The following is a 14,309-nucleotide window of genomic DNA, read 5'->3' as shown; positions in this document are numbered from 1 at the left end:
CGAGTGTCTCTGGTGCCCTCCTGAGCAACTCTCCAAGCTGCGTGGATCTTCCCAGCCTTGGTGGAGAGCACCTGGGCCGTTTTTCCTGGTGTTCTCAGGTTGCTGGTCGGTGCATGGCGCCCTGGTACTGCCAGCTGCCCTTCAACTCTTGGGCTTGCAGCGGCAGCACAGCTCAGGGACACCACGTAGTTTTGTCTGGGTCTGTCGTGCTGAGGCGTTAGAATGGTTGAGCAGACTTCCCGAGCTGGACCCCGGCTCTCCGCCCTTGCTGTCCCGTCCTGGACGTGAGGTCTCGGGGCAAGTACTGGGATTCTGCTGCCTCTAATGCCCACAGCATGCGCTCTGCCTCTTGAAGGTGTGGAAGAGGCTGCTGCTTGCAGAACAGGCAGCTTAGAGACTCTAGAAGATGCTGCTGCACGCCGGGGTGCAGCTGCCGGCAGCCCTGCCCGCCTTAAGCGAGGCAGCAAGGAAGATGATTGAGGCTGCCCGCTTCGCCCGCTGGCACCGCCGCAGGTCACCGACGGGGAAAACTCCCGCCCGCCCGCCTGCAAGAGAAGCCGAGGAGAAAGGCCGAGTGAGCGCGGTCCTTCCCGCTCACGCCGCACTCGGCACCGAGGACAGCGCTCAGCCCGCGGGCGGCCGCCGCCCCGCTCCCCGCAGCCGCGCCGGCACAGGGCGGTCCCCACGCGGCGCGGGAAGACGTCCGGCCCCGCCTCCCTCGGGCTACCTACCTGTGCGTCGCGGCGCCCGGAGGCCCGCGAGCTCTCCGGGCCGGGCAGCTGGGGCAGACGGACGCCGCGGAGGGACGAGGCCGGGCTCCGGCCGCCCGGCGGCGGCGTCCGTGGGGAGAAGGAGGCGCGGGACGGACGCGGCGAAGTCGCCGCCGGCCGAGCCCGAGCGCCTCCCTCCCCGGCCCGCACCCCGCGGCGGTCCGGCACGCGTGGCGGCCCCGCGTCGGGCCGGCGCTCGTCCTTCTTGTCCCGCTCCTCGCTCATCGTCGCGTCCTCGCGCAGATGCTCGGTCGCAGGCACTCGGGGGAACCTCCTCGCGGAGCCTCTCTCCCGAGAGTGAGCGGCACTCTCTGCGGGGGACTCCGGCCCCTCGAGGCGGCCCCGCGTCACAATGGCCTTCGGGCGCGACGCCGGCCCGCGTCACAAAGCTCCCGCGCCGGGTTCCCGTCTTCCCGCTTCCCTCGGCCATCTCCGCGGCCGCCCCCGGACCTTTGCCGGCGGCGTCGTGGCCGTCGCTGACGGGCTCGCCCTCCAAGCGGCTGGAAGCGGCCGCGTCCGGCGCGGGGCGGCCCCCTCTCTCGTCTCGTCGCCCAGCCCGGCCGAGTGCACCCGGCCCGAGCGGGCCCGTCCGCACCTCGGTCTCGTCCTCGTGCTGCGGCTCTCTGGACCCCGCTTAGAGTTCAGATGTGCCGCGCTCTGTGGAGCGGCCCGCGCTGGAGTAGCTGGGCGTAGCCTGAAGGACTGAGGCTGCAGGCCGTGGAGAGCCGCTAGGGAGCGGTACGCGGGACACAGCTGAGCCCCGTCGCAGGGCTTGCGGTAACCGCAGGGCCGTCCGCAGGGGCTGGAGCAATTGCGGGGCCTGTCACGGTTTATTGTCACATCCAGAGATTTTCTCTTGCGCTCCAGGCTGCTGAATCACGTTGTTATCCATGGGCCAGGCCCCTGCATATTGCAGTGAATTGTGTCTCTCTAGGATTGCCAAAGTGATTGCATACCTTTTCCAGATGTTTTGTTCTTTGTGATTCTGCAGTTGTTCAGGGGTATGTTACAAAACCCTGGAGGCTGTGCATTTTCACCAGTGATGAACAAGAGCCTGCATGCTGCACTTGTAAAAATCTGTGCCAGCGGAGGTGACCACTGTTTCACAGCTGCTGTGATGGTGTCATTGCTGAAACGCACCACCCAGCACCTCACTGTGCTCACATCCGCTGTTTGGTCTCTGTCTACACTCAGCAAATGTTGATGAATTTCAGTGGGTGCCATTTTGTCCTCGTCGAGGATTTCAGTGACACACCTTTGCTTCATTTGCGGTGTCACGCCAGTTGCCATTTTGTCAGACTGCTCCTCTGCAGCCATCTGTTGTGTGACAAATACAGCAGAATAGTGGTGAGAAGGTTCAAACCTCTGTGTCCACATCACCAGCATCTGCCTCTGATGTTCTAGGACAACATAATAAAAATGGAAACTTTACTTTTGTAGCAGACCTCATTCTTTTGCAGATTAGATCTGCTAATAATCCACAAAGAGAATCAAACGTTCACAAACATTTTGCCAGGAAAGTTCAGCTCCAGAGGTCAGTTTCCCATTTCATATTAGCAGACATAGCATTGGAAAGAAAGGGTACTCACAAGTGCTGGTTGACATTAAAGCATCGTTTCGTCCAAGCTCGGGGTTTGTGAATTCCTAAGAGTTAGAAGTCAGGCAAAAATAGCAGGAAACCTGCCTCCTCTATTGTCTTTGAAAGGTCTTGGAGAATGGCAGAGGAGTCTGAAGACCTGAGGATAGGCAGTGTTACTCTGGTCTTCAAAAAGGGCAAGAAGGTGGATCCAAAGACAGGGATCTTTAAGAGAGAGTCCAGCAGCAGAGGGTCACAAAGATGAGTAGGGGCCTCGAGCATCGCCCTTATCACCCTTAGGCTGGGAGACTCTGGACTTTTCAGCCTGGAGAAGACTCAGAGGTGATCTCATTCCTGTTTATAAATACCTGCAGTGGGGGAGACAAGTGGATGGGGCCAGGTTCTTTTTGGTGGTGTGCAGAGATAGAACAAGAGGCAGTGGGCACAAACTGGAATGCAGAAAGTTCCATACAAACGTGAGGAAGAACTTCTTTACTGTGAGGGTGACAGAGTACTACTGGAACAGGCTGCCCAGAGAATATCTCCTTCTCTGGAGATATTCAGGACCTGTCTGGATGCTTTCCTGTGCAACCTACTGTTTCTGTAGCAGCTGAGCAGGCTGCGAGAGGAAGGTGCCAGGAAAATAATCTGCTGTACTCAGCAGTCAGAGGGAGAGACTGATGCCTGGTATCATGCAATGATACGGAAAGACAGGCAGCCCTGTCTTTGGGGCGATTTAAGAAATGGATAAGATCTCCTGAAAAACTGACCTTAGGCACACAGCAATGGAAAGAGTTGGAAGCACTTTTAATAACATGTTTCTGAGAGCACGAGAGCTCTCCAACCCCCAGAATAAGAAATCAGGCAGGGCTGGCAGGAAACCAGTATGGCTGAGCAAAGACCTGATGGGGTGGCTGAGAGAAAAGCAGGAAAAACAGAAGTCCAGGAGGAGGGAATGGGTAACCTGGTAGGAATATAGGGATGCTGTCAGGATGTGCCTGGATGGCATCAGGAAAGCCAAAGTACAGATGAATTAATCTTGGGAAGGGCTGTTGGAGCAGGTCCAGAGGAGGACCAAAAAGATTATCAGAGGGCTGAGGGCTGGAACCCCTCTCCTATTAAGCAAGGTTGAGGGAGTTGGGATTGTTTAGCTTGGAGATGAGAAGGCTCCAGGGAGACCTCACTGCCATCTCCAATACTTGAAAGGAACTTACAAGCTGGAGGAGGAGGAACAACTTCTTATGCAGGAAGTGATAGGACAATCCAAGTCATTCTATGATTCTACGACACTGTAGAGAATGTCCTTTACTGGGGGAGTTGGACTAGATGATGAGATCCTTTAACCTGTACAATTCTGTGATTCTGTGATAATGTGCTGTGTGAGGATTTCTTCCAAGTGCTGGTTCAGCAAATGCACAGTTGAATAGAATGACCTTGTTTGACTTTCCTAAGAAAACTGGGATCGCTTTCTGTCTGCACAGACCACTGCTGCTACCGAGAAAACAAATTAAACACATACAAAAGATAACTCGCAAAACACTACAACATTACTACTGAATTCTGAGACATCTCCACTTCCCTCTGACCATGGTTTTGGTGGTATTCTGATTTTAATCCCTCTCAACAACCAGTAGAGTTTCCCTGCTCTCTAATAATTGTATTTTCCCAAATGTGCCAAATTTCTTTACCAAGAAACAAAAAGGTGTTGTCACACTCAGGGTGGCACCATACAGAACCACTCACCCCCGTAACCGCAAGTGAGAATCGCTTCATACAAGCACCGAGTGCCAGGAAGAACGGTCCCCTCATCAATCTCCCCAGTTGCTAACCATGGACGCAGGAATCTTCAAGGCCACAGCCCACCTCCAGTTGCTGGTTCACTCACCCCTTTCTTCACAGGGGATCTCACACACACACCAGGCTTAGCTGGCTTCCCCTTCGCTAGCCTTGCACACCCACATTCTTTGCCCTTGATGGTTCCACTGACACAGGCATCCTCCACCCTGTGCTCTGACACCAGTAGCTGCACTCAGAGACCAAACATGCGTGAGCACACAGATCAGACAGCACTCAGCCAGGATGGTATAATGATAATATTTAATCAGAATTCTGTGTTGACAGGATGGAATCAGAATTCTGCACTGACAAGATGGAACCAGAATCCTATGTTGACAGGATGGAACCAGAATTCTACATTGACAGGTTGAAATCAGATGTCTCCGGGGAGCTGCGTGGTGTTTGCAGCCTCGTGCCTCTCCTCTCGTTGTCCCCTGACGCAGCTGCAGGTGCAAATCCTGCGCAGAGCCCGGAGCACAGTCCTGATGACAGCTGGCATCCGGTGGCGAGCTGCTGTTGTCTTCATCTCAACAGATGAGGCACCAGAAATGCTTGGTGGCACACCAGCTGCCTCAGCAGCTGCTTCCTCACTGTTGTCCTCCCATTCTTCCACACCCTCCATGGTATCAGGGCAAAAACAGGAGGGTGTGGGCATGCTCTCAGCTGTCACTGCATTGTCCCTGGCATCCAGCATGCTGTGATCCGTGCTGGCATCACTGGCAGCATCATCAGTGGTCTCTTCCTGTGCATGCTGAATTCTAATGTCCTGGCTTTGAGAATCACAAGAGGCAGGAAAGAAGCCTTCCACCCTCGATGTCGTGGTGCAGGTGTCTAGCATTCCCTGAGCAGTGTCAGTAGCACTGGCACTGGCATGTGCTGCTTGGGCTCTTAGCAGCCTGAGCATGCTCGTGTCTGGCCAAGAGACTTTCCAGCTTAACATCTGCTCCTTCCTCGCCTGATCCCGAATTCTCCAGATTGCTGGGTGTACTGGAGAGCATCCATAAGCCTCCCAGTTGACCTCTCTGGGATCTTGCGGTCTCAGTGCTGCTCCCAGAGCTTGTCTGGAGACTTCAGGCATGGCGGTACCATTTACGTCTCTTTTTCCCTGTTTGCACACTCTTGGGAAGAGCACCGCGTCATTGGCCTCCTCTGCAGAGTGTGCAGCCTTGGGAGAAACTAAGTTGCCTGCATCTTCAGGCACTAATGCAGACAGAGGCTCCTTGTCTCGCTCTTTGCCGCCTGCCTGCCCTTCTGGGCCCTTCTGAGCTGCTCTAAAAGATGGTGTAGCTGCAGCACGAGTGTCTCTGGTGCCCTCCTGAGCAACTCTCCAAGCTGCGTGGATCTTCCCAGCCTTGGTGGAGAGCACCTGGGCCGTTTTTCCTGGTGTTCTCAGGTTGCTGGTCGGTGCATGGCGCCCTGGTACTGCCAGCTGCCCTTCAACTCTTGGGCTTGCAGCGGCAGCACAGCTCAGGGACACCACGTAGTTTTGTCTGGGTCTGTCGTGCTGAGGCGTTAGAATGGTTGAGCAGACTTCCCGAGCTGGACCCCGGCTCTCCGCCCTTGCTGTCCCGTCCTGGACGTGAGGTCTCGGGGCAAGTACTGGGATTCTGCTGCCTCTAATGCCCACAGCATGCGCTCTGCCTCTTGAAGGTGTGGAAGAGGCTGCTGCTTGCAGAACAGGCAGCTTAGAGACTCTAGAAGATGCTGCTGCACGCCGGGGTGCAGCTGCCGGCAGCCCTGCCCGCCTTAAGCGAGGCAGCAAGGATGATTGAGGCTGCCCGCTTCGCCCGCTGGCACCGCCGCAGGTCACCGACGGGGAAAACTCCCGCCCGCCCGCCTGCAAGAGAAGCCGAGGAGAAAGGCCGAGTGAGCGCGGTCCTTCCCGCTCACGCCGCACTCGGCACCGAGGACAGCGCTCAGCCCGCGGGCGGCCGCCGCCCCGCTCCCCGCAGCCGCGCCGGCACAGGGCGGTCCCCACGCGGCGCGGGAAGACGTCCGGCCCCGCCTCCCTCGGGCTACCTACCTGTGCGTCGCGGCGCCCGGAGGCCCGCGAGCTCTCCGGGCCGGGCAGCTGGGGCAGACGGACGCCGCGGAGGGACGAGGCCGGGCTCCGGCCGCCCGGCGGCGGCGTCCGTGGGGAGAAGGAGGCGCGGGACGGACGCGGCGAAGTCGCCGCCGGCCGAGCCCGAGCGCCTCCCTCCCCGGCCCGCACCCCGCGGCGGTCCGGCACGCGTGGCGGCCCCGCGTCGGGCCGGCGCTCGTCCTTCTTGTCCCGCTCCTCGCTCATCGTCGCGTCCTCGCGCAGATGCTCGGTCGCAGGCACTCGGGGGAACCTCCTCGCGGAGCCTCTCTCCCGAGAGTGAGCGGCACTCTCTGCGGGGGACTCCGGCCCCTCGAGGCGGCCCCGCGTCACAATGGCCTTCGGGCGCGACGCCGGCCCGCGTCACAAAGCTCCCGCGCCGGGTTCCCGTCTTCCCGCTTCCCTCGGCCATCTCCGCGGCCGCCCCCGGACCTTTGCCGGCGGCGTCGTGGCCGTCGCTGACGGGCTCGCCCTCCAAGCGGCTGGAAGCGGCCGCGTCCGGCGCGGGGCGGCCCCCTCTCTCGTCTCGTCGCCCAGCCCGGCCGAGTGCACCCGGCCCGAGCGGCCCGTCCGCACCTCGGTCTCGTCCTCGTGCTGCGGCTCTCTGGACCCCGCTTAGAGTTCAGATGTGCCGCGCTCTGTGGAGCGGCCCGCGCTGGAGTAGCTGGGCGTAGCCTGAAGGACTGAGGCTGCAGGCCGTGGAGAGCCGCTAGGGAGCGGTACGCGGGACACAGCTGAGCCCCGTCGCAGGGCTTGCGGTAACCGCAGGGCCGTCCGCAGGGGCTGGAGCAATTGCGGGGCCTGTCACGGTTTATTGTCACATCCAGAGATTTTCTCTTGCGCTCCAGGCTGCTGAATCACGTTGTTATCCATGGGCCAGGCCCCTGCATATTGCAGTGAATTGTGTCTCTCTAGGATTGCCAAAGTGATTGCATACCTTTTCCAGATGTTTTGTTCTTTGTGATTCTGCAGTTGTTCAGGGGTAATGTTACAAAACCCTGGAGGCTGTGCATTTTCACCAGTGATGAACAAGAGCCTGCATGCTGCACTTGTAAAAATCTGTGCCAGCGGAGGTGACCACTGTTTCACAGCTGCTGTGATGGTGTCATTGCTGAAACGCACCACCCAGCACCTCACTGTGCTCACATCCGCTGTTTGGTCTCTGTCTACACTCAGCAAATGTTGATGAATTTCAGTGGGTGCCATTTTGTCCTCGTCGAGGATTTCAGTGACACACCTTTGCTTCATTTGCGGTGTCACGCCAGTTGCCATTTTGTCAGACTGCTCCTCTGCAGCCATCTGTTGTGTGACAAATACAGCAAAATAGTGGTGAGAAGATTCAACCTCTGTGTCCACATCACCAGCATCTGCCTCTGATGTTCTAGGACAACATAATAAAAATGGAAACTTTACTTTTGTAGCAGACCTCATTCTTTTGCAGATTTAGATCTGCTAATAATCCACAAAGAGAATCAAACGTTCACAAACATTTTGCCAGGAAAGTTCAGCTCCAGAGGTCAGTTTCCCATTTCATATTAGCAGACATAGCATTGGAAAGAAAGGGTACTCACAAGTGCTGGTTGACATTAAAGCATCGTTTCGTCCAAGATCAGGATGGTGAATTCCTAAGAGTTAGAAATCAGTCAAAAATCATCTTGGAGAATGACTGGAGGATAGGCTGTGTTACTGTGGTCTTCAAAAAGGGCAAGAAGGTGGATCCAGATCTAAAGACAGGGATATTTTAGGGAGAGTCCAGAAGAGGACCACAAAGATGAGAAGAGGCCTGGAGCATTTCCTGTATAAGGCTGAGAGACCTGGGGCACTTCAGCCTGGAGAAGCCTGAGAAGTAATCTCATCCCTGTTTTTAAGTATTTACAGTGTGGGAGTTAAGTGGATGGGGTGCTCTTCGTTCTTTTCAGTAGTATGCCATGAAAGAACACGGAGCAGTGGGCCTGGAATCTGGAAACTGGAACACAGGAAGTTCCATACAAACACAAGGAAGAGCAGTGTTTTCCTCAGTCCTCTCTGTTGGAGACTAAGATCCTGGCAAAAAGAGGAGAATGGACCAGCTGAATGACTGTCATGCCAAAGGCTATGGGTTCTATGATCTAGGACGTATTTTGGACAAACCAGGAATGTTGACATGATCTGAAACTAACCAGAAGGGGCAGAAATATACTTGGCAGCAAGCTGTCTAGGCTAATTACCAGGGCTGTAAACTAGAGCTTCCAAGCATAGGGAATGCACCGTTGAGCGACACATGGATGAAAACAGATTGAATCTTGGGTTGCAACCACAATGACATTACTAGCAGAGAAAGAGATGTGCTTTTCAAGGTGTGCACACAATTCAAAATAGACATAAACAGATGTGAGAAATCCCAAAGGTGATCAAAAGACTGGAGAACCCTTCCTATGAGAAAGAACTGAAGTACCTTGGTCTTTTGACCCTGTGAAGAAGAGGCTAAGTTTGGACCTCATCACAGTGTTCCTGTACTTAAAGGGGGGTTGGAAAGAGAATGGAGGCACTCTCTTCCCAAGAAGCTAGATGGAGGTAACAAGGAACAACAGGTACTAGGTTGCAGGAAGAAGAGGCTTCATCTTTATATAATATTTATTTTTACAGTGAGAACAAGCAGTCCCTAGGACAGCATCCCTAGGGATGTGTAGTTTCCATTGATGGAAGCTTTCCAGATACAACTGGATAGAATGCTAGACAATCTTATCTTTGCACTTATTTCCATTGAAAGTTGCAGAAATCTTTCAAGGTCCCTTCAAACCTTGGCTGTTCTGTGATTCTATGTCAATGATATTGATGTTTTTTGTAAAGATTTTAGTGATTATGGCTGACAGATAGAGACACTAAGAACCCCCTGCTTCTCCTAGAAATATCTATTTAGTATCCTTTTTATTCTGTGTACTATATTTTCAAATATGCATTTAGACAAACCATACAACTCTTTATAAAATAGCATGTGAAGGAAAAGAAGTTCCAAGCCTTTCCCACAGGGATCTCGGCACAGTCCTTTGTGCTTATTTTGTTATTTACCTGATTTTGTGACTAGATGTACAGCAGACAAAAGCAATGACAGTACCTTCTACTGGGATATAAATGCTATGAAGTAGTAGAAAGTGACAAAGGAAAAAAAAAAATAGCTCACCCCTTCTAATAACAGCTTGAAAGAAGTGCAAACTCTATCCACAGCTCCTTTGGCTGCCATCCTTACATAAGGATGAGGAGGGGTGGATCCAGGCTCCAGCCTTTCTGGTTAAACAGGTGCACCTGAGCTCCCTGGGTTAGCCACTCCTTCTCGCCTGGTGCTCAACCATTGGTTCAGACTGTGGCTTAGAAATTCTCCTGCACTAGGCTAGTTTCATATTAATGAAGTAAGTCAGGTTGCTGTAGGTGCTTAAGGCAATTTAAACTTACACATTTTATTTTTTAGCAATCACACATAATAAAATAGAAATAGTTGAAAGATAACTTTTGTGCAGGCAAAGACCATGCAGAGCAACGAAATTGAGACCGTTATGGCAAAATGGTGTCTCGCTATTTTGGGATAATGAAGCTGCAGGTGGAAAGCTGACCATGGATGGGGATGGGCTTTGCAGGAATAGCAGAACAGGCAGTAAGGGATAGAATAGTAAGTTGGACCATCCTGACCTGGCCCAGGTTTACACACTTTGCCTGCATAGCTCCACTATGCAGCACTTGGTTGGCTGAAATACGTGCAGGTGAAGTTAGACTACTTTGCTGGAAGTTGCTGGTTTTTCTGTGAAATCTTGTTAAGGGTGAAGAAAGCTGACTCTGCATAATTTAGTTTAATGTTGTTAATTTCCAAAAGCGATGTTCAGTGAAAGCTGGTTTTCTCACACATTTCAATTAATATTTTTGCTAACACCAATACAAATAAGTGAAATAATAATTGGAATAACTTTTTGTATGCAGATGAAGTACCTTGACTTCATTTTTAAGGGAGGGAGAGAAAAAAAATCCTAATTACATGTTTCATATTGTCATTACGGTTTCTTTTACAATCCTTATAATTGCATTGCTGATTTTTAATTAAGCATGTATTTTTTTGTAATATGACATATAAATAATCCTGCTGAGCCACACTTTTAATAACTATTCACCATTCATTTAATAGGTGTAAAGGGCAGGGAGAACAATTACTGAAATGTGCTTCTGCAAGGTAGAGCAGAGCACAGGAGACTAGACAGAGCATTTCATTGTCTGATTACATCTGTTGATGGGCTTACAGTGGATCTGATTTTAACAAGTAAGCAAATTGCAGATTTTTTTGGTCTTGCTTAGTGGTGAGAGACACTGGAATTCACTAAAGAAACAGGAATTGTAGGTAGCAAGGATCTTTAGATACATTTTTAGAATCTGTGCTAAACCTCAAGATGGACAGGTAAATTATGTGTACTTAAAGAGAATCAATTTCTTTTTCAGATGGAGTGAGCAGTTTCTGTGTTTAATATAGTTGAATTTCATGCAACTATATTCAGTGACATGTTTCATGCCTCAGCACTGCTCTGGCCAAACCAGAAAAATCTAAGGCATGCATAAAGAAGCAGAAACAGTGTCACCATAGGCTGGATTTTTTCTTCAGCCTTTTTGAAGGTTAAAGATGTACTTCATATATCAAGGACTTTTTTTTTTTTAAACAACATCAAAAAAAGATGTTTTGTATATTTTCAAATCCGAACTTAAATTTAGCTCACATTCAAGTCAAAAGAGCATCATAAATATTCCTAAAGGCTTTTCTCAATAGAGAAGGACTTCAGATTAGCTTATGCTTCACTCCTTCTTTACCAATGCCATACTCACCATTAAATATTGTTTTTCACAATCATCCATATGTTTAAATTGATCATCGCTCTTTATCCTGACCTACTGGGGTGAACAGCAGTTTCATTCATCCTCAGTAATTCCAATATTTAGATGTGACATTGCCCACACTTCACAGTCTCATGAGGAGGGCTGGCACACTGCCTAATCATCCTAAAATAGATTCATTTTTACCTTACTTCAATTTTTTCTGGTGCTGTGTACAGAACTAACTGTTCTTTATGGATTCAAGTGGAAGATCTTGTCAGACTGAAGTTTCCAGATAGCCTTCATTTGAAATATTTTCAGGGCTGATTTAAGTGTTATACGTGCACTTTCCTTGCAGTTTCACAAGAAGCCTATTTCTTAGGCTTTGCTAAAGCCGGCATAACTTTTAAAGTGTAGTAAATAGGATATTGCTACAGATTTTAGCATGCTGTGCCACAACCTCTGTGTTAAACTAATGACATGGTTCTTGACTTAACAGGCTTTGCCTGGACTTGTCTTGGCGTGCTTAGAGATTTGATCTAGACTTTTAGCTTTAACAGCAACTTGGAACCGTATCACTGATACGTACATTGCTTTATCTTTAGTTTAGCTTTGTACAATTGTGTGGCCTAGAAACTATTTCAGTACATATCCATATACACAATGAACAATGGCAAGAATTTTGTGTAGAAGGAGCATTGACCCTAGAGTAAAACAGTGTTGGAAGAGCACAGGCTCTTCACATGCTAACAGAAATCCTCTAAGTACCTGCACGGAATGGTATGGGATGCCCCCAGGCTGTAAATAACTTGTCAACTGTTGGTTATTGGTCACCAAAGGTTTGCAGCCTGGGCAAGACCAGTTTTAAGGGCAGCAGAGAGAATGAGTACTAAGTGTATATAGAAGTGAGCATAGGAAGAGAGAGAGAGAGGGTGAGCAGAGAGAAAGGTAGAGGTGAGAACAACATCAGAGAAAGAGACAGATGGTAGAGAGTTTTTGTATATATTAATTTTTAGTATTGTGGAATCAGAATTATAAATGTTAGAATCATTTAAACATAAATAAGAAATCATTGGTTGTTCTTAAGATGTCAGTTAGAATACTGATTATTGTTCTTGCGTATATTACGTGATCCTCATGTTACAATTCTGAATGCAACAAACCAGCAGAGAGTCAAGCAATGCATTTGGTACAGCTGATGGAACAAACTGAAGACATCAGCATGCTATAAGCATTACTTTAGCCAAGCAAAATCATTTAGTCACAAATACAGAGAGAGAATAAGTCAACTGCATTTGACAGCCCTGCTTGTATTAAGGGAAGGTGTATCGTGACCATCATGTCAGTCAGATTCAGGCTATTTTGTACAAAAAAATTCTTAAATACATTACATTCTCACAGATGTAGGCTGCATAATTAATAATAAACACTGTGAGAGCATGTTCTCTGTGTTTATAAAAAAGGATGTTTTTTTTGGTTTGGTTTGGTTTAGCAGGGCCTTGAGAGATGATGCTGGAATAAAAGACTTGGATGCAAGGTTTTTCTTCCCTCCTTTTTATGATTGATAGTACCTATTTTGCTGGGGCACTGAGTAGATGTACACTAGGGACTTGACTCATCTGTGCAGCATATTTATAATATCCTGAATAATAATCTAGCACTAAATACACTGTATGCTTTAAAAAATACCCATGTTTTCCTATGTATCTCAAGCATTTCAAAATGAGACTTTTGGCTGTACAGCTTGAGAGAAGGATTCCTGGTTACTCCATTGTGCATAGCCTCTATGAGAAGCTTGCTTAGAGAAGCTTCGTGAGACAGAAATATTCCATAAGTTAAATAGTACTTCTTGGAAATTAAAACCTTAAACTGAAGTAATTTGTAGAATCCTTCAAAAAAAAGAGGTATGTGGAAAATTTTGGCAGAGTTGTAAATGGATTCCCAAAGTTAGACATTTTTCTGCAGGTATTCTAGTCTTGAATATTTTCCCCCGTGTTTTCTATTTTCACAAGTATTTTTAAATAAGCAGAACTAGCTAAACCTCTGCTTTTTCTTGGATTGACGGTTGTTCAACCTTTTGTTTAATTACTGGTGCCTCTGGGAATATCCTGGGTCAGAATTAATTTCTTTTCCTTGTCTTTTCCTCCTTTTCCTTAGCACCTGCTGGTTTTATGGCCCTTCCCAAGCATACCTAAGCATCTGTCAGTTTCCCTCTTTGTCCTACTAAATAAAGGTCCCTAAATTGTACTGGAAACTTTGTCTTGGGCTTCTTTCCATTCCGTGCTTGGTATAGTTAAAGGAAGAATTAATTTTCATAACACACATGCTAAACTGTGAAACACTAGGTAGATGGCTCACATCTCGTCCCATGTGGATCATACATATGTATATATAAAACAAGTTTAGGTTGAGACTTAGAAGGCACAAAACAGAAGTGAAAATGCAGTTCTTAGATTTTTGCTTAGCTAACTAAATGTGGTAATTTAACCTATAGTTGCACAAAGATCAGGGGAAGAAATAAATTTGACTTTGGAAATCAAAGGGAGCTGAATCTTACTATGTTTTAAATATTTTTCAATTAATCATTTAGTTTCAAAGCATAACTGTATAAAACTTGGATTCCAAAGTGAAGCTGGTAGATCTCTACTATCTGATGAGCAACATGTTTCTTAAAAGTAACGAAGATTGCAGAGTCTTCTTGCTAACACTCTTGCTGCTATCTTGACACCTGAAATGTTGGAATAAAATAAATTATTGACATAACTATTGTTATGGATAATGTTTTCATAGAGTGAAATGAGAAAACATTTAGACTACACTTCGACAATGCTTTGTTATGACTGCAAGAGCATCTGATGAAAACTGTCAAACAAGCAATTATATAAATTCTTCGAATCTTATTCCAGCAGAGTAAGTCATGTTAGTAAGCAAAATTATTTGTAAGGAAAAAAAATCTTTCCTCCTGCTAATTTAAAAAAAATAATGTTGCAGGATTTTGGATCAATCCAACAATACAAAGTTTCACTAGTCTAAATGTGTTCAAAGGACAATTTTCTGTCTTAGATCCTATATTTACATGGAATGCTGTTAGAACTGGCAGAGACAGCAAGATAATTCCTTTCTTTATCCTAGGTGTTTGCCTTAGCACTGAGAAACAGAAAATTTACTATGTGAACTGAAATGCAGCAAATCTCTGTCCTTCAAGATGTTCTGCTAACTTGCT

At 48.6% G+C, this 14,309-nt stretch overlaps 2 long non-coding RNA genes across 2 annotated transcripts in view; one reads left to right on the top strand and one right to left on the bottom strand.

Moving 5' to 3' along the window:
* Positions 1–4,570, top strand: part of LOC125694124 (uncharacterized) — a 112,747-nt gene extending 108,177 nt beyond the window's left edge. Inside the window, exon 3 of the long non-coding RNA XR_007377401.1 lies at positions 4,468–4,570. This is a non-coding gene — a long non-coding RNA (uncharacterized LOC125694124). The remainder of the gene's footprint in view (positions 1–4,467) is intronic.
* A 3,015-nt stretch (positions 4,571–7,585) lies between these two features.
* LOC125694247 (uncharacterized) lies at positions 7,586–9,435 on the bottom strand. Its single transcript, XR_007377468.1, has 3 exons — positions 9,423–9,435; positions 7,834–7,887; positions 7,586–7,643 (listed from the first exon to the last, which is right to left on the bottom strand). It is a non-coding gene; the product is annotated as an uncharacterized LOC125694247 (long non-coding RNA).
* Between the last annotated feature and the right edge of the window lie 4,874 nt (positions 9,436–14,309).

The sequence above is a fragment of the Lagopus muta genome, chromosome 5 (genome assembly GCF_023343835.1).
Source record: "Lagopus muta isolate bLagMut1 chromosome 5, bLagMut1 primary, whole genome shotgun sequence".
Lineage (NCBI taxonomy): Eukaryota > Metazoa > Chordata > Aves > Galliformes > Phasianidae > Lagopus > Lagopus muta.
This window is presented reverse-complemented; position numbering and strand designations above follow the sequence as displayed.